Source organism: Lissotriton helveticus, chromosome 12 (assembly GCF_964261635.1).
Source record: "Lissotriton helveticus chromosome 12, aLisHel1.1, whole genome shotgun sequence".
Taxonomy (NCBI): Eukaryota; Metazoa; Chordata; class Amphibia; order Caudata; family Salamandridae; genus Lissotriton; species Lissotriton helveticus.
Window position 1 is genome coordinate 573,356,497 of NC_136073.1, and position 23,242 is coordinate 573,379,738.

The 23,242-nt window shown below is 42.8% G+C and overlaps 1 protein-coding gene and 1 long non-coding RNA gene across 2 annotated transcripts in view; both read right to left on the reverse strand.

Annotated features, from left to right (window-relative positions):
* The window catches only part of CSNK2A2 (casein kinase 2 alpha 2), a 529,051-nt gene that overhangs the window by 496,989 nt on the left and 8,820 nt on the right, over positions 1 to 23,242 (reverse strand). The window lies entirely within an intron of this gene.
* Positions 22,222 to 22,771, reverse strand: LOC144799066 (uncharacterized). The gene is made up of 3 exons (XR_013603741.1): positions 22,705 to 22,771; positions 22,421 to 22,524; positions 22,222 to 22,313 (listed from the first exon to the last, which is right to left on the reverse strand). It is a non-coding gene; the product is annotated as an uncharacterized LOC144799066 (long non-coding RNA).

Sequence of the window (23,242 nt, forward strand, 5' to 3'; positions counted from 1 at the left end):
CGGAGCTTCATGCACCCTTGCTGAATACAGCATGTCTCGAAGAGACAGCGCAAGCGCTGCCGTAATGAGACCGAAAAAAGAGTGCTGTCAAAGTATCCTAAATAACCTGAAGAGTAAGAGCACATGCAACATGGGCAGTCCTAATGGAAGGATGGATAAGTCCAAATAGAGAGATTACTAAGCGTATTTACCAAACAAAAGCAGACATTTACAAAGGACAGTAAGAGAAACCAATGAAAAAGAAGGGTGGTGCATGAAGCACATATTCTAGATACAGCATGCCTCGAAGAGACCGCGTGCATACGCCGCCTAGGCAAGACCTAATGACTCCAAGATCTCCATATTCAAGTTTATGTTCCTGTGAATGACCAACATTATGACTCAGTCCCTCCACACACACACTTTTAAAACAAGCATTTGCAATGAAATAGGTCTCAGATTCACTCAAGTTTAAGCTATCGGCATTGTAGATGACAATGCCTTTTATTTGTGTTATGGTTTGAGTCCTGGAAATAAGTGAGGGCTGGGTAAGAGGGTACTATAGCGCATACAATGCAGTGGGGTCGTCCGAAGGTGGCTAAGAATCTATAGCGGGTGGGGAAAATATTCGGACTGCACACCTGAATCATAACAAAACAGAATAACAACGTAATGAGAACTGTAAAGTGAGGCGCTTACATCTCCTGCTGTGCAGATAGTAAGGAGAATGTTGGATGGTCTAAGGCTAAGTTTAAGTACATGTGCTGATTTACTGTATCTAAATTAAAGAAAAGAAGGCATAATCCCAGAAATTCAGTGTGTTTTTAAGGCTTTCAGAAGCTTTGTGTGTCATTAAGAATGTGTGATGCCCTCTAGATGCACAAGGCAAGTCAGCAGACAGGTAGCCCGGCGTTGGCTCCAAATGAATGCAGAGTAAACACAAGGTTGGGCCCCTTCTGCTCATTTCAAAGAACTGAGCTGGCTCACCTCTGGGATTCGTGTTGTTGCAGAGATGAGCAATGCAGCGCTGGGAAGCATCAGGTTACTTTAAATGACAGATTGCTTTAGTGCTCCGTTTGCTCAAGGGTCTCAAGTAGGGGGTGTTGGCTCACAGGCAACAACATTAGGCACATGCATTTGCAATGCAATAGGTCTCGCATTAACAAGAGTTTCAGCTATTGGCAATGCAATAGCTTAACCTCACAAATGCGAGACCTATTGCATTGGAAATATGTTTTACTAGCACCCATGCGGAGCTTTCACATTCAAAGAGTCTGTGCCCTTTTACACACACAGCATCTAAAGAAAGGGACGTGTCCAACTTTAGAGTGAAACTGTGGCATGGGGGTTTTGACAAAAAAAAGCATCCATTTGTCAAGTTGACAAAGTGATTTTTTGGGGGAAAAAGCGGTTATGAAGGACAATGACAAGCAAATAAAAAATATGGGAGGCGCTTCAAAGCCATACTCCATTACTGCATGCCTCGCAGCAGCACATGCGCTGCCCAGGCTCAACCTAAAAAAACTTTTTATAAGACCATCAGAAAACAACAGCTGATCCTGCTTATAAAGCTATGAGACGTTGGAAAAGCTCTCTGAGTTTGCAGAGCTTTTGGTAACTTTATAGTCATTTGCTGTAAAAAAAAAAATACACTACATAGTGCCCATCATGTGAGGCCTGGACCCAACAATTATAGTCCTCAATTTTGAAAATGTGCGCTCACCCAGGCATCGTGAACACTCCTCTCGACACCTCTCGCCTCCAATGTCAGGCACTCACTTCAACCTTTCAGTAATTGGCCATCTCTTATACAATATCTCAATCAATGGCTTAATCAAGACTCTTCTTGTTGGGGGGGGTATCTTCTACCACATCCCCCATGCTGGCATCAGAGTTCGAGGCGGTGACCTCCTCCACCAGGGCCCTTGCAGCCTCTCGCTCAGCCTGTTGTAGCAACGGATCTACTTTAAGCGACCGGCTGTCCTTGCTGCCAGAGCCTGGCTATTCCAGATCCTTGAGCAGAGAGTGAGGCTCGTCTGGATCTACCTCGTCCACTGTTTCTTCTTGTTGAGCCAACACCGGTGCCCTTGTCGTTGAGCCAACACCGGTGCCCTTGTCGTTGCGCCACCCCGGTGCAGGGTCCTCCCCTCGCACCTCCAGCCAGTCCCATGCGGCCGCTGGTGATGTAAAAAAATTTGAATGGTCGCAATGCAGAACCTTTAACTTATCTGGGTAGAGAAGCATGTATTGGAGGTTCATCGCCTTCAGTTTCTGTTTCACCCCTCCAAAGGATGCTCTTTGTTGTTGCATCAGGCCTGTGTAGTCTAGGAAAATGAAGATTACATGATTTTCGTAGACTGGGTCTCCCTCTTGGCAAGCCGCTTTTAGGATACAGTCATGGTCCCTATAATTTAGGACCTTTGCAATGAGAGTTCGAGAGAGGGCACCTGTGGGGGGCGGCGGAACAAGAACCCGATGTGCTCTCTCGATTACGAATATTGCAGAATGTTCCGCCTTGGGGAATGTGTTGCGGTTCCATTTTATCGAGAATGAGTTCTGGGATTCTTCATTCTGTTTCCTCCGGAAATCGGACAAATCGGAGTTTATATCTTCGAGAGCGTCCCACTGCATCCTCGGCCCGGCACTCCAAGGCATACGACGTAGCAGCTAAGTCCATGAGGGCTGCCTTTAGTGTGAAGACCTCGCTCTGTACTTCAGTGACGTTCCTCTATGTGGCAATACTCTTTCTGCCACAGTACGGAGATCGATCTGTAATAGTCCAATAGCTAGGGACACTGCATCTATTTGACCTGTACTGCCACTCTGAAGTCTCTATGGCGGTTAGGATTTGAGCTTCAGTAGGGCCCAGCTTAATCTTTTTGCTCTCTAGGGGTGTCTTGCGTGAGGGATTCGACTTAGAGGTGCCTCCCTGCATAGTGTATTGATCTTCATTTACTCCGGCATGTCTTTGCCCATGATTATGTTTTCTTGGCGGCTGGGTAAACACAGACTATTTTCTGGCATCGCCGTGTGACCCCACGGTCCGCGAGTCTCCTACAACCATGGGCCAGGCCACATATCAAAGGCAGTGCCCAGAGTACAAGTCAGTTTAATTTGATGTTGTTCAATGCAAAGGCCTCTCTCCACACACTGTTTAAATGCCAGCGACTGTCTCCACAGATCGGCAGACCTACATGTATCTGTGCCACTATTAGTCCTTGTGTGAGGGCACTGGGTCTTTCTAGGTGTCCATGGGCATGGCACTTCCATTGAAGTGCAAGCAGGGGTAATCTGTATTGAGTCAACGATAGTTATGCAAAGTTCTCCACAACCACAGCCGCCTCGTGGTGCTCCCACCAGACCCTTGGAGCTTACCGTCTCCTCCCCTGATATGCGGTCTGCTGAAGTTTTATGTGAACTCTTACAAAACTAATATTTTCTCTATTTTGTTAGGGGGAGATCGCGGTAAGAAGGTGCCTGTCGTCCCCTGCCCGTGGTTCTGTCCATTTCACCGTTAAATTAGTTCAGGGACGATGTGGCTGGGTCCAGGTGACAGTGTCTTCCGGTCTTTATTCACCACCTGAGGCATGCGCTTTAATTGTTGAGGGGGCGTGCAGATATTTCCACCAATTTTGTATGTGTCATGTGGCTCCCAGCAGGGCCAGACGAGGCATCTCCGGTTACTTGCCTCGTTGCTGACTCCGCAAAGCTGCAGCGGCAGTCAGGTGAGGGCCCAGCGAATCAACGCGACCCTGTTTCGCCCCCAATCACCATTAGGGTCTGAGGTGAGGATCTGGATACGATGCCCAGCAGGGCTGCTGCTTGCTCACCTCCCGTTCTCCATCCATGTGTGACTCCGGCTGTGTGGTGGTCAAAGCACTCAAATCTCCCCTTCAATGTCTTTGTAGGAGGGGCTTTCGTCACGCGAGTTCCCGGACTACTCTTTTGTGCTGGGCCTCACTTACTGTCCTCCGACCTCACTCCCTGCCTGGGCTCACAGAATATACAGTGCTTGCCCCAGTAATCCGCACAGGGGGCCAACAGGATCGGTTCTGTCCGCAGCGTGAGGTCTGTTGGAGCTATGTGCCCCTGGGTTATGCTCGGCTCCGTCGTCTTCTCCAGCACCCGACAAGGGACAAGTTTTTCTGTTTCTCCTCAGAATTTTGACTCCGCTCGGTTCCGGTTCTCACCTCCAGACCGAGGCCCGCAGCTGCCGGACGGGTAGGGGAATTGATCGGATTTTTGACGGGTGGACAGCGGAGCTCCTCAAGTTGCATCTGCTCCGGTAGCCATCTTGGTCATGCCCTACTTTGGAGCTGGAGTTAACAACCTACCCGATAATTTAGCAGTGTTAAACAAGGAAAAACTGACCATGATCCAGCAGCAAACCTTTACACAAATAATGACTTACTTGGAGACCCTCACTCTAATACAGGGATAATGAACAGAAACTACTTAAAAAGTACTTTGGCTTTAATATTCTAAAGTGGATGTAAACTGGATGTCGCACAAAACTCCTTTCATGGAAAGCGTACAATTAACATGTGCAAACTTCGATACAATGATAAAAGCAAACAAACAATAGAAAACCACGTTCAATCGCAGAGATTTTTTACATTCTGAAAATACCATACCGACTACTCCCATTCAATCACCCCAATGCATTCAACAAGGAACAGGTCTGAGCACCTCAAACCATAATTCACAGAACTATTCAAAATGTTAACTAATGTGTACTAAGCACCTGAAATCACAAGTTGGCCTGCTGTTAAGCATCATCCAAACCTTCTAAAACCATAACCTCCTCCACACTCCCTCATCAGAGAATAGGGGCCTGAACTACTTAAAGATATAGCCAAGCCAATACTTTGCTTTTATGGAACTTAAAGCAGAACTGTTCACCTCATTAAATTAGGTCTCACTGATATAAATCCCCTGGACACACAAGAACGCCCAGAGTCTGGATGTTGGCTGCTAACCACTAGGGCATTGATCAAGGTCCACTGAATCACCACATTTGTCAGCTTCCCAACATTATCAAGAAACGGAAAAAAAAAAAAAAAGATACAAGACGAGATGCTTTATGTCAACCTCAAACAAGCTTCCCCTCCCTCCAATTTTATAGGCGTATGCAGCCCTTTTCTAAATATTCAAATATCAAATTTACCATAACCATCAACTATGGACTAACTCCATCCTACAACCAATTCTTTCTGTAAGAAATACCCAAATATTCTATACGTGGGTAATCCACTATCCACACAAATATCAGAGCAGAAAGTAATCTGTGTGGGGAGGCCAGCTAGCAAACCAGATTCAAAGTTAATGAAGGATATAAATGCATTGGGCTTTATTTAGGTGGTGCATGATCCCACTCACTCTGCGGGTCCAAGTCACATTATGACATCTAAAATTGTTGAAGCTGGATAATTAACTCCGCAGCTGCAATCCTTGTCATATCACTCTTTAATCAATTTCCCCCTTCTCATTCTCCGTCATTACATGCAACCTCATATGTACCCCCGACTGATCGTGGAGGTCTATCGCTACCCAATTTAGAGCAGTATTATTTAGCAGCACAGCTTCAATGGGTGGCGAGGTGGCTAAGCGTACGTCACTTAGAAGACAATGAGACACAAACACCAGGACTCACTCACTCCCAGATAGTGGCGCTATTCCACCCTGTGAGAAAGGGCAGGGCACCCACCAAGTTGTTGGTGCGTGTGGCCCACAACTGCTTCCGCCGTAGCCTGCGCATTACACACCGGTAACTCTGTATGCACCGTCTCTCTCCATTACACCCAGGTGCCACCAAGCAATCACCAACGCAGAACTCACAATGGGACAAAGCGGGCATACAAACACTCGGCGATTTATAAAATGATTAACACCTCCTGCCATTTGAGGCACTCGCTGATGGCTCGGGCTTACCACAGGTCCAATTCTTACTTTATGCCGCATTGACACATTCGTTAAACGCAACATGGGGAAATATGGTACAGAAACCTACCACCCACCTAACTATACAGTATTTGCACAAATTAGGTATGGGTCGCCATCTCACCAGATGGTTCGCGGAATCCCTCCGAACGCATACGGCACTGCAGCTACTCTCCCTTCATGCACACAGGGATGCAGATCTGCAGAGCCCTAGTGCAGAGTGGGAGGACATTTTTGGGAGCCATACGCGTATCCCCCGCAATGCTATGTTCCGACTCATTCAATATTATATAGAGCCTATCTGACACCAGCCAAAATAAATAAATACTTCGACCGCAACAACGCCAAATGTTCAAGATGTGATGCGGTAGGAGGAGACCTGTTGCACATGCTATGGTCCTGCACGGCTATTTACTCCTACTGGGTAACAGTCACTAGATACCTAACTCAATGCACAGAACGCACACTAGACAGGACATGGGAGATGTGCATACTGGGACTATACTAAAGACCCAAAAAATACAAAGTGACGTTCTGTTACAGACTTGGGACTCATAGAAGCCATACGACTGCTTACGCAACGCTGGAAGTCACCAGAACCCTCAGCCTGGTTTCAATCAATTATATGCTGGGCACTAGCAGAAAGTATAGCCCTCTGTCTCAAAGACGAAATGGGGTTGTGGAAACAACCACTAGCAGCAGAGTGAGATGCGATCCTATCTGACTTTTGCGCATCCTGGCAGAGACAGACACACAAAAGCGATAGAAGGCAAGCCTGAGAGAGATTTAGGGTAGAAACTTCCAAAACAAGCGGAGAACAGGAGTCATGATGACATAAATGATTATTAGCCGGTGGCGTGCTGGCAGCATTGTAGGCATGGCACACACGCCTGACAATCAACAGAGTTAAACAACGCACTGATTAAATGATATGGGTACTGACAGGAACATGTATGCAGGGCAAATCACTATATAAAGTTGTGGGCGAGGTGGGTTGAATGGCGTCACAACAGTGATATACGTGATGTCTGATGTGGTGCATTAGTTTAATAATTTAAACCTGTGAGGAAGGGTAAATGTACTGTTTTCTCCCCTGTTATATCAATGTCATGCTGAACAAGCATTTACAATGCAATGGTCTCGGCAATATTATAGGTAGAGCTATTGGTATTGCTCATTTTTTTATCTTGTTTGTATCCCTAAATAAATGGCATTGTCATTTCTATGGGCATTAGCTTTTTTTTTGCATATGCAATACCTATTGCATTAGCAGAGAGAGAGTGAGGGAGTGAGATAGAGAGAGAGTGAGGTTTTGAAATAATAGAGAGTGAGGTATTGAAATAGAGAGAGAGTGAGGTAGAAAGAGAGTGGGGTAGTGAGATAGAGAGAGTGAGGTAGTGAAAGAGTGAGGTAGTGAGGGAGAGGGATGTTGTGAGGTAGTGAGATATAAGCATAGAGTGATGTGATGTAGTGAGATAGAGAGAGAGGTAGTGAAAGAGAGAGTGAAAGTGAGTTAGTGAAATAGAAAGTGAGGTAGTGAGAGAGTGATTGAGGTAGTGAGTTAGAGAGAGAGGGAAGTTGTGAGCTTGTGAGCTAGAGAGTGAGGTAGTGATGTTTTGAGAGAGAGAAGTTGTGAGATAGTGAGGTAGTGAGATAGATAGAGTGGAGTAGTGAGCTAGAAAGAGTTATGTAGTGAGAGAGAGAGTGAGGTAGATAGAGAGTGAGGTAGTGAGAGACAGAGAGAGTGAGGTAGTGAAAGAGTGAGGTAGTGAGGGAGACACAATAAGAGAGTACTGTTCCTCCTGCATTATCCGAGGATAAGGTTTTGGTGACTAAGAAACCTTTCATACACAATTTTAAATAAAGTGGGGTTACATCAAATAAATACCACTGGTTTAAAAAAAAAAAAGTATATAGATTTTTTGCGCAAACTTAAAAAAGATTAAATAAACTAAGGTTTGCATAATTGACCTGCCAATAAAAAAAGTAGTACAATGCTTCTATTCGGACACTTTCCCAGGATTGCGAAGTGGAGCAACAGTGGGTATTACAGGAAAAGAGCTACCAGATTACATGCTTTTTCAGTAAAAGCCGAGATATGATATCCTAGTGAGCGTGTGGCCTCAATTTCTGGGGCTTAATACCTTTACTTCAGCTAGTCCACAGCAGTCCACATGCTGTTTGCATGCCATGCGGACCGATTGGTAACAACTGCGGTTAGCACAAATGGCTGATGCATTAAAAGAGTGCATTTGGCAGGTGGGCTGACAGAGACTAAGATGCCTGCTTTGCGACAGAGCTCCCACTCATAGTCCCATATCCCTGCCCGCCCTGGTGATCCAGGTGCATGAAGACCGGTGAGGGAAAGAAGCCCTGAACCACAAATCCACCTTCCAAGAATGGAAAGAAAGGTACTGAGGTAACTGAGGCGCCGTCCTACACCAGACCACTATCATTTCAATAGCTGTGTCACCAGGGGTGGCAGCCACGGACATTAAACAATCCATCTGCGCAAATGTGAATTTACATTTAATTCTGGATGAGCCCACCGCACTTTTAAATAAGGTAGAGGGTTGTTTCTGTCACTGCATCTGCGAGTAGGCCCCCACCCGTCCGACATGTATTTTGCTGTTTCTGTAGGCTTACTAAAAACAGCTCGTCAGCCCCCGGCTATGGCGGGTCGGTGGGCCGCTTCCTCGCTCTCGGGCACCTTCCCAGCGCCTGGCAGCCTCGGGCTGCTGCAGGCACAGCACACTGCAGCACCCGCATGCAAGATAACTCAAGCAAGCAAGTTAATGGGTACCCCTGCCCCCCAACACCCACTCACACTCACCGCGGGGATCCAGCAATGGATGCAGCCGCGTCTCCCGCCAGTGACGACACTCCGAACTCGGCCCAGGGAACAGCGCACACGGCAGGCTCCACCCAAAGCCGCACGCTCCGCGCTGCAAACGAGTGAAGAGCAGAGAGTGCCCAGGCAGGGGAGGGCTTGTCACAGGGCAGTAAGAGGGCAGAAGTAAGGGCGGCATAACCGGGTGTCTGTGGATTGCAGAGGAAGGGCTAAATGAAAGATCGATCCTCACTGCAGACAACAACAAAAATGGCGGCCACAAGGTTCCGATTTTTTCGGATTCGGGGGCGTGGTTTTGCTGATTTGAGTGACAGACAACGTCACTGTCTAAAGAACAGCAAAATTTACGCCCCCGAATCTGAAAAAGACGGGGCTTGTTTGGAGTGACGCATCTCTCCTCCAATGGCTGGCCTCCGTTTAGGAAGCCAGCCAATGAAGGAGAGAAAAGGCAGGGAGGCGGGACCTTCTGCGCTACTAAGAGTCATTAAATCTCCGGCCTAAGACTGCGCAAGCGCAGCCTTTTAGGCCTTCGACCTAAAAACAATGTTTAAACCATCAAGACATCGCAACTATTGCTGATGTACTGGATATGACTCTGGCACTAAATGTTGAGATGCATTGTACTGTGACTAGAACAGCTTCAATGTATAAACTAATGTGTGGCAGATGTAAGAATTGTTGTGGAAAAAATTCAAACCCAATAAAAACAAATGTAAACAAAAAAAAGCATATGCAACCTCATACTCAAGAGAGAACACCCTTTCCACGCAGACAACATAAGAAAAAAGCCCAATAAGCTTTATAGCACCAAACTTTCTATCTGCTCCAATTCAGATTCCTTGACAAATTAGCATCTCACCAATGTAGATAACTGAAGCCAAAGATTAAATCTACAAACAACTGGTATGATAGTGACATGGCTGAAATGAAAGAAGTTGAAAAAGGATCACAAATGGTAACTCAGCAGTAGCATCCAAAAGAGGCTATCAAAAAGTAGAAAAGCAGCAAAAAAGACATCTCAAACACATTGAAAATGCACAGAAACAGGGGCGATCTTTAACAACTTAAAAGAAATATTCCTTCGCAAAGAAGGAATAAACTTAACTCAAATCTATCAGCAACTTTTTGAAGATCCACTAGATTTCTTGGAGGACAAACCTCTCATGTCCGGGACTCCATACTTTGGCACCACACTTTAATCACTTATCCAACCTGCTCTCTAATCGTTGTGAGCATCCCTTAAATCCATGCCGAAAGGAAGGGCGGCACTTGGCCAAGGAACAAAACCATTTATCTGCATTAATGTTTCTCTTTTAAGTGTCACAGTTCCAGACTCTTTGAAAAACATATTAAATTAACCCCCTCATTGAGAAAGCAACAGCGGAATCTCATGGGCTATCCAACTACCAACGCATTTGAAGCCTCCCATTGCTCAACTAAATCTCAGAGAGAAGTTATAAACTCCAACCAGTCTAGTATTGACTCAGTGCACACATTAGATGCGCCTTCCACATCACCCTTGAAGAACGCCAGCAAGTAGCTGTGATTCTTATGGACCGCTTGAATGCCTACTGGCATAGTCTACCACCTAAACCGGCTGAGCCAACTCAGGATAGTCGCTTCAATATCAGGACTGTCGATAATTAAAATTACTCAATTTGTAAAAACTAAGGTGAAGTGTGATGCCATGCCAGATTGTGAAGTTAGCCAGGACCTTTGTCCCAGTGTGCTGTGTACATAATGTATTGAGTTTATTTGTTATTGAATTTTTCCCTAAGCAAATGGGGAGTTTTCATTACTTGCTTAATGATATAATATTTGATAAGTTTAGGAGCAATATGTCGAACTTATTTTGTGCCTTTTGTAGTCTGGTTAGGACTTTTTCTTTAGAGCAGAGCAGATTTTTTTACAGTCATCCAGTTTGCCCATTACCAGGGCATGTTTAGGCTCGTGTTAGTATGGTTAAGCAGAACAGTTCTCATGGAGTTAATTGGAAGTTAATTCACTTGACCACTTCATCATTTTAAAGGAATATGTTCAGATTGGGTTTAATTTATCTCCAGATTGCTTATCTGTTGGCAAAAGTGAAGGGAGGATCAGATACCCATATTAGAGGGGCACTTCAAAGTAGAGGAGTTTGAGCCAACATTTCTCTGATGATTGGGACGTTAGGCTTTGATCCAGTCAAACAAAAATGTATTTCCTTTGCCCAAAAGTAGAAATGGTGTAGGCATTCCACAATGAACGTTTGCTTGTCTGCACTGATCTCTTGGAATGAAGTGTGCCTGTGTATAATTGAAGTACATATGGAATGTTGCCACATGTTGGTGAAGCATGTGCATTTTGGAGAAGCAGCGTAAGGGATGACCCCTGCAGGACTATGTGTTAACTAGAAAGATAAATAGGAGAGCTAGTAAAATATTTGCCAACCTTAATCTCTCAGGGTTGGGTGAGTATGTATTGCGAGGTGGAAGGGGGAGCGAGGGTGAAGGTGTTAGGGGTGCTGAGGTGGGTATCTCCGGTGAGGTTTATTGGGGCAATAAGTTGGAATGCTGTAGCCAAAGGAAATGAGAGGGGTAATGTAAATGCGGAGTGGAGCTGAGGGAAGAAGAGGTGTAGCATTTGATTTGAAGGAAGGAAGACAATCTTTTAATAAAGATGGAGTAGGAAAAATATGTATGTAGCATGCTACTGGTGGATTCAGCTAAATAAGGGCTTTAGAGTGATCTCTGTCTAGCAACATACAAAAGTCATCCCTGCCACTGTGAAAATAGCTTTTGTGTGTCACTAAGTACATGTCGGCATTACAAGTCTACATTTCCTACTCTTAAATACTACGCACCCTGCCTGCCTTGTAGGCTACAAGACCTGTATAAGGGTGACTCAATATGTAAAAAATAAAGTTTTTACCTATCAAACAAGTTTATTTTGAAAGGTCGTATTGCATTTTTTACTATGCAACTGTCAGGCTATAATAGTAGGCCTAAAGCCATGCTTGCACTGCCACAGTCCGCTAGTGGCATTTAACTTCAAGGCCGAAGGTACACTTTATACCACACAATGTGGACTTGTAGTCAAGTTAAAAAATGCAAACTAAGAGTATGCCATGTTTAAACAGGGAACACAGGCACTTTACTGCTCAGTAGCAGGGGGAAAGTGCACAGTTCTAAAGCCCGCAAAAGACAAACAATCTGGGGTGACCCATCAAAAAAGGTAGATTTTCTACAGTCACCAATTGACAAATGGCTGTTTCCCAGGAATCCCATCTCAAAATTCAGTATAAATCCCTTTCTAGGTACGTATGGAACATGTCACATGTCACAAATGAAAAGGAGCGGTATAACAGCAAGACACTACTTTTTTATGCCAAAAGAGCATTACCCCAATATTTACAGCTGACATAGTTTATTGCTGTCTCGCACCTCCAGCCATCCTAGCTTTTGTTCATATGACTTTGCCCGTTTGTATTTTGTGGCCAGAATTTGACTATCAAAATGAAACTACACATCCCAAAATGTAATCAAATTCCTTGCTTGCTGATCGTGTCACTCTTCATAAAGGGATCACTTGGTAGATTGAAGTAGCTGTACAATAGTAACATTACGCATTAGGTATGCGGAGTGCAGAAAAACAGCCAGGCACATGCTGATTGAATCATGCTTCAGGTATTTGATAATGTTGGGTTAATGAGGGTTTGACTTGGATGCATGTATGATAAACTCAGAAACACTGCAGTCCACATCTCGCGTACCCAAAGGGCAAAAGAAATGTGTATAGTCTGTAATATGAGTGCTTGAAATTAAATAAGCTTGTATGCAATATGTTTTGTAAGAATTAGAGAAACTGTTTTCATGTAGTTTGTTTTTGGGGAAAAGGGGGGCAAGATGGATAGGGCAATCTGTATAAAATAATCACCATTAATTTACAAGCCATTAGAAAATCTACCAAAAACAACAGAAATGACAACAAAATAAGTGAAAACAGGAAACTGTCGGTGTTATTAATGACGTACCCAACACCTTGCTGTCATCTTTCATTCGTATTCTTAATATTACCAATGCAGCAGAGGAATTCTTAGTCAAAGCTGAATGGTTTATGAGGTTCTTCTACTGCCACTGAATGAAAGAGGGCTGTAGAGGGACCTCCTTCTAGCAATCAGAAGCAAGTCAATCAACCCGCAGCCAATAAAAGCTTACCTAGTATCATGCACGTATTTATCTATAAGATATTTTCATTTTTTAACTATTAAATAAAATCCTCCTTTCAACCTTTGTCCTATCTGTCCTCTCTCTGAATCATCCAAAACCTTTATGACTACAATAAACTCCCAAACATCCTTCTCAAACTTTCAGCTCTTTTTAGGTTTCGCCTCGGGATCCGCTGCGCAGCAGCGTTCACGCAGGCGAAAAACTTTTGTTTACAAGTATGGGGCTTTGTCCAGCCTCTCTGTCCCATTAGCTAGCTCCATAAATGGAGGCTAGCCTTTGGAACAGAGATGCGTCACTCATTCCCCGAGCAGATTCGTGGGCGTTACCGTGATTTTTACTCATCCCGCCCATTGCGGCGGTGGGCGGATGTTATTTTTTTTTGGGTCTCGGCATGTTTTGGTCTTTTTCGAAGTGTCCTTTGCAGGAGTGGGCTGCGCGATTGAAGTTGCCAGGAAGTACTTTGTATTTGCGATCAGGTAAGCAGCATTTTGTTTATAATTTTCTTTTCACTTTGTACGTCTACCCCGTCTCATGTCGTCTCCCTGTTTGTTTTACGTGTCTCCCGGTCCCTTGTGGTCGTATCCTGCCCCCCTCCGCTGTCCGTCTCTTTCAGGAGCTGCTTGTTCCTTCTGTTTCCTCTGAAGCGACCCGTCGTCTATGGGGCTGAACTCCATGTTGGCGTTGGGCGCAGTCCTTGCCTCCTCCGGCTGGTGGTTACGGTCCTACACTTCCACTTGTTCCCCTCTGTTGTGTCTCCCCCTTATATTTCTTCTGCCCTGGACGGTTACCCCCTTCCCGGTTTATCCGGGGCTTTCACTGGTGCCCCCGCCCCCCCCCCCCCCCCCCGGCTTCTCTCCGTGGCGAGTCCGGTCCTCCGCGATGGCAAGGAAGAGGGTGGGGGCAAAATGAGGGGAGGAAAATAGGACGAACACAGAGACGGAGCAGGGGGTTTAAATTTAGAAGCGGCAGCTCTCCCGCTGCCCTGTCAGAGTTCCTGAGACAGCAAAAGAGCTGGAAGGAGCAGCTGTTGTGGCCCAACTTATTCCGAGGCCAAGAACGGCAGGATGAGGGCCGGGTTACACTTACTGGAGCGCTAAAGAATCAAACAACACCTGCGGGCCGGGGACAGGCACCCGCATGGCTTTTTGGGAGCTGAATTTATGACGCCATATCACCGGGGCCACCCTTGCTAGCCCGGGTTAACTCCTTTCTTCTCTTTTAGTGTCGGCCTGTACTTTAACCTAGCAGAGTTTCTTGAACAGAACAAAGACTACATCTCCCAGAATGCATAGTTTGTAATAGAAACTGGCAGAAATGGAACCACAGCCTCGTTTAATGGTGGTGTTGCTACCTTTAGCATTGCAGCCTCTATGTCTTGCGCATTCCATAGTGTGTAGTATATGGCCTGCATGCAGTGATCAATTATTTGATGCACAGGAGACTAGGTACAGGCATTCAAAGTGCTCTTGGCTAAGAAGTAAAATGTGGGCAAAGGTGATCTGTGTGTTTTTTTGTCTTCACAAACTTTACGTACTACTTCTCTTTGTCTCATTCGCGCATATTTTTACTAAGGAGGGCTAATTAACAACATTGTATTCTTTACCAGGGCAATGTTTTTGTGAATAAAACACTCTAAAAAATGCAAACTTCTAAAGAAAAAATTGCAAACACTTGACATTGAGGGTAGTATTGTAGAGATAAAAAGCACGTGCTTTCCGGCTCGGGTGGGTTCCATGAGAATACATGTTATTTCGATATGTGGAGAGAATTATCGCAATGTAGAAAATTACTTTTCCTGTGAAAAGTGAACCTTTGCAACCTTAACGATAGGCATACGGAGTGAACTTTGCAAAACTTCTCTGGCAGGAATAACTGCACGGCCGCTAACACGGGCGACTTTAATTTGTGCGTTTTGTTGTCAGAGAAACAATCCAGTCTCCCACAGCTGTTTACTTCATCCTCTGTCTTGTGAGCTATTTAACTATCCATAGCCCCTGAGGTGCTAAACAAGAAGGCATCAAAATACAACTACCAGAATGAGTTTAAACGTCGGGACTGTCTGAGCTCAACCACATGACCATACAACTTTAGTTCAGAATTTACATATGTTTGGAGGCTTAAACGGGACGCTTCTGCAAGGTCTATTTTTGTTTCCCAGCAGATACCTAAGTATACCACCACCCAATATAACAAACTCGCCCAATAAAAGGACACCACTTGGGAGGATAATGGAGCAGAAAAGAGTTCAGGGCAGTGTGTCAAGAATATTTGTTTTTGTAGTTTTGTAAAGAGGTGCTGCTCACGCTGAAGAGCAGGTGGGCCGAGGGAGGTCTGACCGGTGCAGAAGGACAGGGCGAGGACAGATCTGAGCACCCTCAGTGTTATATTTTTAAAAGAGCATGAATAAAAGTACAACTCGCGCGATATAAATCAAAACCCGAAAGTACGACACTAGGGAAGAGAGAAGAACATGACAACGCCACTCGTTTCCCCCTTTGTATTGCTAAAATATGACAGGTGTCACATGGCGCAAGAATGCAGGCACACGCAGAGCAAATAACACACGCAGGCCGACCGCCAACCCCAAACAAAAACACGAGAAAAAGTAGTGCAGGCTTCACTCTTGCAGATGGTGGACTACAGTGGACGATTGCCTCTGTGGGTCGGGGAGCAGGCCATACGTGTCGCAGCATGACGGAAGTGTCAATTTGTGAAGAGGCATGGATAAGAAAACAAGGACTGCAGGCATGGAGGCAAAGGGGTGTTATTTTCAGTTTAAATAATATGTGATTTTTAAAAACACATTTTGCAATTGAAACTATAATGCTCACATTTGCGAGAGATTAAGCTAATGGCAATGTAAATGACAATGCCATTTATGTATCTGTTTTCAAAACCAACACAAATACAAATTTTGTCATTTACAATGCCAATAGCTCTAACTTTTCCAAAGGCGAAACCATTGCATTGTAAATGCTTGTTTTATTATGTTACCAAAGAAGCAAACACAACCACTACTTACAAAAATAACTTCATATTTCCGCTTTCAAATCCATTCACATCATTCTATCCCTGCGCTAAACTTTACTAACCACATGAGAAATCAAGAACACAAACCGACCACAACTAATGCAATAGAAGAAAAAACAAATGTTACTAATCTGCTATTAATCTTTAAACTTGTGGTCGAAAAGAGTGTGCTATTCTCCGCAAAGAGTTTCAACGCCTTGTCAGGGGTAGTAAATACTATATAAATATAATTTACAATTATAATGACTACTGAAGGGGACGCTGCAGAAAGCATTGTATTTGAATGTATATAACCTGATTACACTATGTGCTTCTCTGTATATTGTCATTGTTGCCGATAGATTGAAAGAAAACAATAAAAACAGTTTTTAAAAAAAAGGGGGACTTCTCAAAGTGAGGTAAACTGGCCGAGGACTCACCTCCCCAGCGCCGCTCTTCCCCCCCTCCCCCTCCTTGCCACCAACATGGGTGTGCACTACAAATCAGGGTAAGGGAGTATCACCTAGCAATGCCCGTGAGGGAACCTTTCCCCCCAGCTCTTCCCCCTTTCGCCCAACCCTTTGCTGTTCTTAGTTTTTCTTTTTGTTGTATTTTGACAAAGCAGTTCCTGACAGAGGAAGATAATTTATTATCTATCCCAGTTAACTCTCTCAAGAACATTCATCCACAGGCATTTCTATTAACTGATGGCTATTGGTCTCTGGAGCACGGATGGGCACTATTTTTGATCTGTCAGAGAATGATATATGCAAGCTTTCTGCCTTCATTGTCAATTTAGATGTTATTGTTTCTGTTTAATTGCGAAAACAATAAAATAGATTTCAAACAATTATAATTACAATAAAGGCAACCAATGTACTATGGAGAGGGCGGCAACCAGATTGAGATTCATACAGAAAATTATTTATTTCTAGAAAAGAGGATAATTGTTGGTTGATACATTTTTCTAGGATCTATGCCGGAAGAAAGAGAAGACATATGAGGCAGTAGTTGGCCAACACTGATGGCTTTGCATGGTTGTTTTTCTCAGCATAGGTATGAAGCCACATCTCAAGAACTGTAGATATACTAATGGATAGATTACAAAATGATCTCTGTAATAAGAGATAGGACCCGAGGGAAACAAGGATAATGGGGGGGGGGGGGGGAGACAGATTTAGTAATAGTTAAAATTTCCTGATACCCTTACACAGAAAGGACAGAACTTGGACAGGATAGAAACTCCTGTAAGTGAAAGATGGGTACAAAATGCAGTATCAACATTTGGCTGGTGCGCGTAATTAAGTTGTGTGTTAGCAATTGCCTGAGCAAAGAAATCGAAGCGGTTTGAGCAGTTTTATTTCGAAGGTTTGACGGAATTATTGCAGGAAGAAGGTAAAGGAGTTCTTTCATAACTGAGAAAATCCGTGTTGAGGCACTGGTGGTCAGCTCAATTTTATTCGAGTAATGCTTGACAAGTGCACCAGACCAGAGGGTAATATTTTTTTAGCAGTTTTATATGAGGTTTTGGCTAGAGAGTCAAAGGAGCTGTGCTAAAAATGCTCCAATTGTTTGTAGACTCTCTTAATGATACGAAGCTCCACTGTAGGATGGGTTCTGTGGTTGGTAAAAGCTTAAGGAGCTGCTACCTTGGCTAAGGCTCCATCACCAGCGACTAACCCAGTGACCAGCAACATTGGTGCCTGAAGAGAGGTGGTGTCGTGGGGGCACAGCATGGCACATGCTCTCAAAAAGATTGGAAGCAGATGGGGGGGGATCCATCTATGGCAAATGGCGGATTAAGATTTGTTAAAGGAACAGCTGAGTGATTTGATCAAATTAGTGGGACAGGAGGGTAGAATGAGTTTGGATAAAACAAGATGGGTGGCCTTCTGAATGTGGGGCAGTTACAAAGTAGGAGCAAGCCCTCCCCAAATCACAGAATGTGGAAGGATCCGAATTATGAGAGGAGTCAAAGTGCAAATCGAAGTCACCTAATAATAGATAGGGCACAGATTTTAGAATAAAAGGTGCAAGAAACCTCTAATAGGTTAAACTGCAATGACAATAAATAGCCTACGTTTTTTGCAATCAAATTTGGCCACACAATTCCCTCCTTGATCCAGCCAAAACCAGATTTTACCATGGGTTGTCAAAGATCAGATAACAGCGGGGTGTGTAATGCAACAGACTATTGTAATTGGACAAACACCACGCTGGTGATAGCTAAAAAGTCCATCAAAAGTAGTTTAGTGATTTTATTATAAACAAAATGGCAAAATATGGCTTTATCCCCATATTCTAAATAGAGACAAGAAAACTTTACTGCCGCTAGGACAGAATGAAGACTTCATCATGATGATACTAGTTACAGATTTCCTGCTTCTGAGATTCTAATGATCAAAAATCTCGTTTCTCTTTACTGCCTTTTTGCACACATCGTGCTTATTAGTTATTTCTAATAATGTCTAGACAACGAGATAGCCCAAAGAGTTAAATATTCACCACTGGTACAAAGCCTCTAATAATCCATATGGTCAGGAAATTGAGCTCCATTAATTGGGTAATAGTAACATTCGTCAATACAAGGCTTAGAACGTGCAGACATGTAATATGACATATTAAACAAAAGTTATTTTGAGATGTTATTTGATAACTTCTAGTATTCTAAACGTTGTTCACCTTTATCTTTTGCATTGTCGTTTTTCCAGTTTGAATAACATGTGACTAGGGAGTCTGCATCAGAGTTTCTAAAGCTAATGACACTATAGAAAAAAAACAAACAGCTTTAGGAGATATATTGTCTGGGATTGCAATAGCCGTTATTAGCATAGTTATCTGGTACACATTTGATACTAACTACTCTTAGTCTGTAAAATACAAACTACTGATTAATTCTGATATAAGATACTTGCTGATCACTGGTTACGGCTAACCTCAAATGTCATTACTGTTCCGTCTGTACTCTTAATACTAATGTTTACTGCGGACAACACAGATTTGTATCATCATCGAATGGGGTACTGCACAAGGATTCTATTAGAGAAAGAACAAGTAAGCATTTACTACTGGACAGCTCCCGGAGATATTTATTTCAAGTCAAGGGGCTACAGACAACGTTGAATCGAACGTGGGACACTGTGGGTGTTTGTGTAGTTTATTTCTGTAACGCTGCAGTGAAGCATAATTAAGATAATGACAGCTATACAGATTACCTCCTTTCAATAGTGTTACTGATACAGACCAAGTGTTGTCCCACACCTTGAGATTATTTTCAAATAATTAGATTGATTACTCATTTTCAGGTACTACTAGTGACCCACCAGAGCTCTGGTTTACAAACTTCTAGGTCTAAGATACAGGTCTTTTTACAGAACCTTTACAACTTTGCAAGCCTACATTCCTCAATGAAGACATGATTCATACTGAAATCCTTAGGTCTCTCTTTTTAGGTCTTGTGAGTTTTAGTGGCTCTTACATCTCAAATCATTCATCACCTCAGCACCAGACTTTTCATCTTCTCAACATCCGCAAAATCTGTTCTTTCATCACCCTACTCCTGAAGCAATGTGGTCAACTGTTGCAGCACTCAGTCTGTGCTCCTCAATGTACCAAACTTCCACCAAACGCTGTACTACTTTCCTCAATGAATAGACCCAGAACACTATTGCACCACATTTATCACAAATTAATCTTGAAATTGGTGCTCAGAACTTATCAGGCCACCCTACTCTCACTCACCTTGCTGAATCAGAATTGTGCCATACACTGCTCCATGCTCTAGAATACCAAAAAGCACAACATTCAACACTCAAACGCCCACATTGGGCATCTTCACACTTCTCATGAGTCTCATACCATGCTCTCCTCCACTAAGCAACCTAATGTTGGACTTCATCTATGAACTATCTCAATGGATTCAAAGTGTTGTCCAAGTACTAATTTATCAGCGATGGTGTGCTCAGTCTTCAGTCACCCAATGACAACTTCCTTACTGCACTGGAATCATGACAAAATACAAATCCCATTATATATAAATATCTACTGACAAATGTTCCTATGTGTCTTTACACACCTGATCTGATACTTTTTTTTTATTATTAACAGCTATACTGTAACTAGGTGAGTGCTGGTTGTTTAAATACAATGTACTAATAACCACTAATAGAACAAATACAAAATCGTTAAGCAAATGGTGACCTTCAGAACACAGCATGATACTGTAAACAAGAACTTAAAAATCATACTACACAAAAGTTCCCTTTTCTGCGATGCCAGCCTCCCAATGTGCACCACAACCAATCACCTGCTCCTCTCACAGGCCAGTCACATGTGGTTATCAAATTTCACTTCTAAGCAAAAGATGCAAGAGAGAATGAACAGATCCAGCTCACCACATCGGGTATTCCTTAAGAAATTCAAGACCAAAAAGTATAGACTGCCCCACGACTTTGCCATAAGGAATCAACTGGAGTCTAGTTTATGATAAGGTTTTAAAAAGAAGTGCTAAGGGTTGCCAGCATCCCGTTCTCTAGTCTACAAAGTAGGTTTATTATATTGCACTAGTTCAAAGAGTCCTTCTAATTCAACTGGGTGAAATCATTCTTCATTAGGATTGGATATGGTAGCAAGAACTCAAAAATTATGAATGATTCTTATTAGAATGGCAGTCCAATCAAATGGCTTCCTTGAATGCAGCCCAAAAGAAAGCAAAGTTAAATAGTGCAACCTATACTTGAAGAGGACACTGCTAAAAAAAAAAAAAAAAAAAAAAAAAAAAAAAGCAGCATCGTTATATGATGTCAGCTCTAACAAAAGCTATTTCACAAAATGAAGAATTTCAGAAAATTCAAGTCACATGGTGCTCAATAGTGTGGAACATTAAGCAATGCAGTAACCATCTGAGAAGTCCGAGCTCGACAAAATAATGTGTTTAACTTTTCCGGAGGAAAAGCTTTTAAGATTTTAGATGCCTTTTTAGCTGTTTGGCTCCTCGCATGAAAATAACCAAGTCAAATTCTTTGCAAGCACAACGTACTTACACAGGTTTGAAATCATAGCTGTTTTTTTTAGTTTTTTAAAGAGTATCAATCAGGTCAGAAAAGCTAAGGGTAAAGACACTGTATTGGCAGGAGAGCCACTAAAAAATGTCTTACTCTTCAATTATATCGAAGATTCACTTTAATAAGCAGCACAAGCCACTCTGGAGTTTTATATATGTTTGAATAAAATGTATCCTGTCCCTAAATAACAGACATTGATTAGTCAGGACCATTCTCTATTTCTGAGTCACATATTGCTAACTCATTCATGCAGTTTTTCACAAGCAGAACAGCTGCACCTTAACAATATGTATAGAATTAATGTGATTGATTTACCAGAAACCTACAAATCAAACCCAAAAAATCTTTAGCAAGTCAGCACTCACTGATTAGCTCCATCAAATCGACAGGCATACTAGGCTAGGTTTCACTCATCTAGCCACGGACACACATGCACCACTCGCACTCTTACTGACCGGTTGCAAACACTTAGAGGCACTAACTTCCCTCCTTTGTCCATTCCACACATCTCTCTCACATTCTTACGTTGCACTCATTCCCCAGCCAGACACTACAGTTGATCACCACCTCGTTCATTCCAGAGAGTCTGAAGAACATATGTCAATTTCAACTCCTATTGACTACTGCAACTCGCTGTTAAGTTGCAAATAGAGATTGGTGGCTCAGCTCATTTATAGGAGTTGCGCACATGAATCAGTGCTACTCAAAAATGTTGCAAGAACACTGATCTGCCCCATCTTCTGCCAGAGATAGACATATTTCACACAAATTCACTTATAGATAACTAGGATTGACGACCCATAAAAAAACTGCATCCATTCCCTGATTTGCTCCTTTAGATGCAGTTTAAGCATACAACAAATCTTCACCGCATAAAGATTGGCCTAACCATCTCCATAACCGATACATTGCATGAGTCAACTATGTGTTCCAACTTTATTTATCCCATAAAGATGGAATGATGAAGGGACGGATGTACAGAAAAAACAAGTGCTATCCATCACCACATGTAAGCTACGTATGTGTATAAAACAGAAAAGCCAGAATGATAATCATGTGCGCATAAAGTAGACCTTGTCCCAAATGAGTGAATAATAAGTGAACCAAAGTGATGTGAACAAAAGATACTAAGATCAGTGGTAGAAAACTAAGAAAAAATGGTTAAATCTACCTTATGTGTCCAATTACGGCAGTCCAAATAGTTGAGAACGCTCCCATAAGTAAGAGAAGCACCCGTAATTTGCATAGTGATAAAAGGGGACCCTTTGAACAAAGAAAATAAAGAAATAGTTATATACATGTCATAATAATGACACGCGGTCAAAAACGGATAGATAGTGGCCTTGATTTGATAAAAATGTTCCACTTACATGCGTTAAGTGTCAAACTCCAAAAAGTAGATTATTTGTTATAACGTAGTAAGTTGCGGAAGGTATCTTCATGTATTTTTCCTTCCAATATTTCTATACTTAGTCTTTGCCTATGCGGAAAAATTGTAGATAAAATTCCCATATGTATCATTTAAGAAAGTACAGCTCGGAAAGAAAGAGAAATACTTTTTAATATCTATAAGTATCTATAATGCAAAAAGTCTGAGTTGTGAGTTAACTTAATAAGCTGCATATGACAAAGGATAGTAAAAAGTGTAACTTACAAATAGGTGTGAATCCTACTTCATGCATTTGGCGTAGGCTTGCAAAAAAGGGTCCAGATGTAGGTCCTAAATACCGAACAAAAAAAAGAAGGACCGGTAGACTAGTACCAAAGAAGACAGTAATTTGTATTAAAATGTATCCTTAAGAGACAAATTCCTAACTTTCGGCAATTGTATCCGAACTTTCTTCGTATACTTGTGAGAATTACTATCAAAAAATGGCAGAAGACATCAATATTAAGAATGTGTTTGTCCTATTAGATGAGACAATCGAAAATGAAACCAGAAACATGAAATAAGTCGATCACATTGGGTGGAAAAGTGATAAAACAGTTGCCAAGTAACTTAATCACAGGGCAGGTTGGCGCCAAAAAAACAAAGAGTCCTTCCTCCTAACTTGGGAGTGACCGGCAAATCAGAGGCCCCTACACTAAAAATTAAAGACGGGCTAAGTGGGTTTTCTATATACTGAAGTGGCGGTCATATTGCAAGAATATCGATGTAAACGAGTTAATGGACGCGTCAAAGTTCAGGGTCC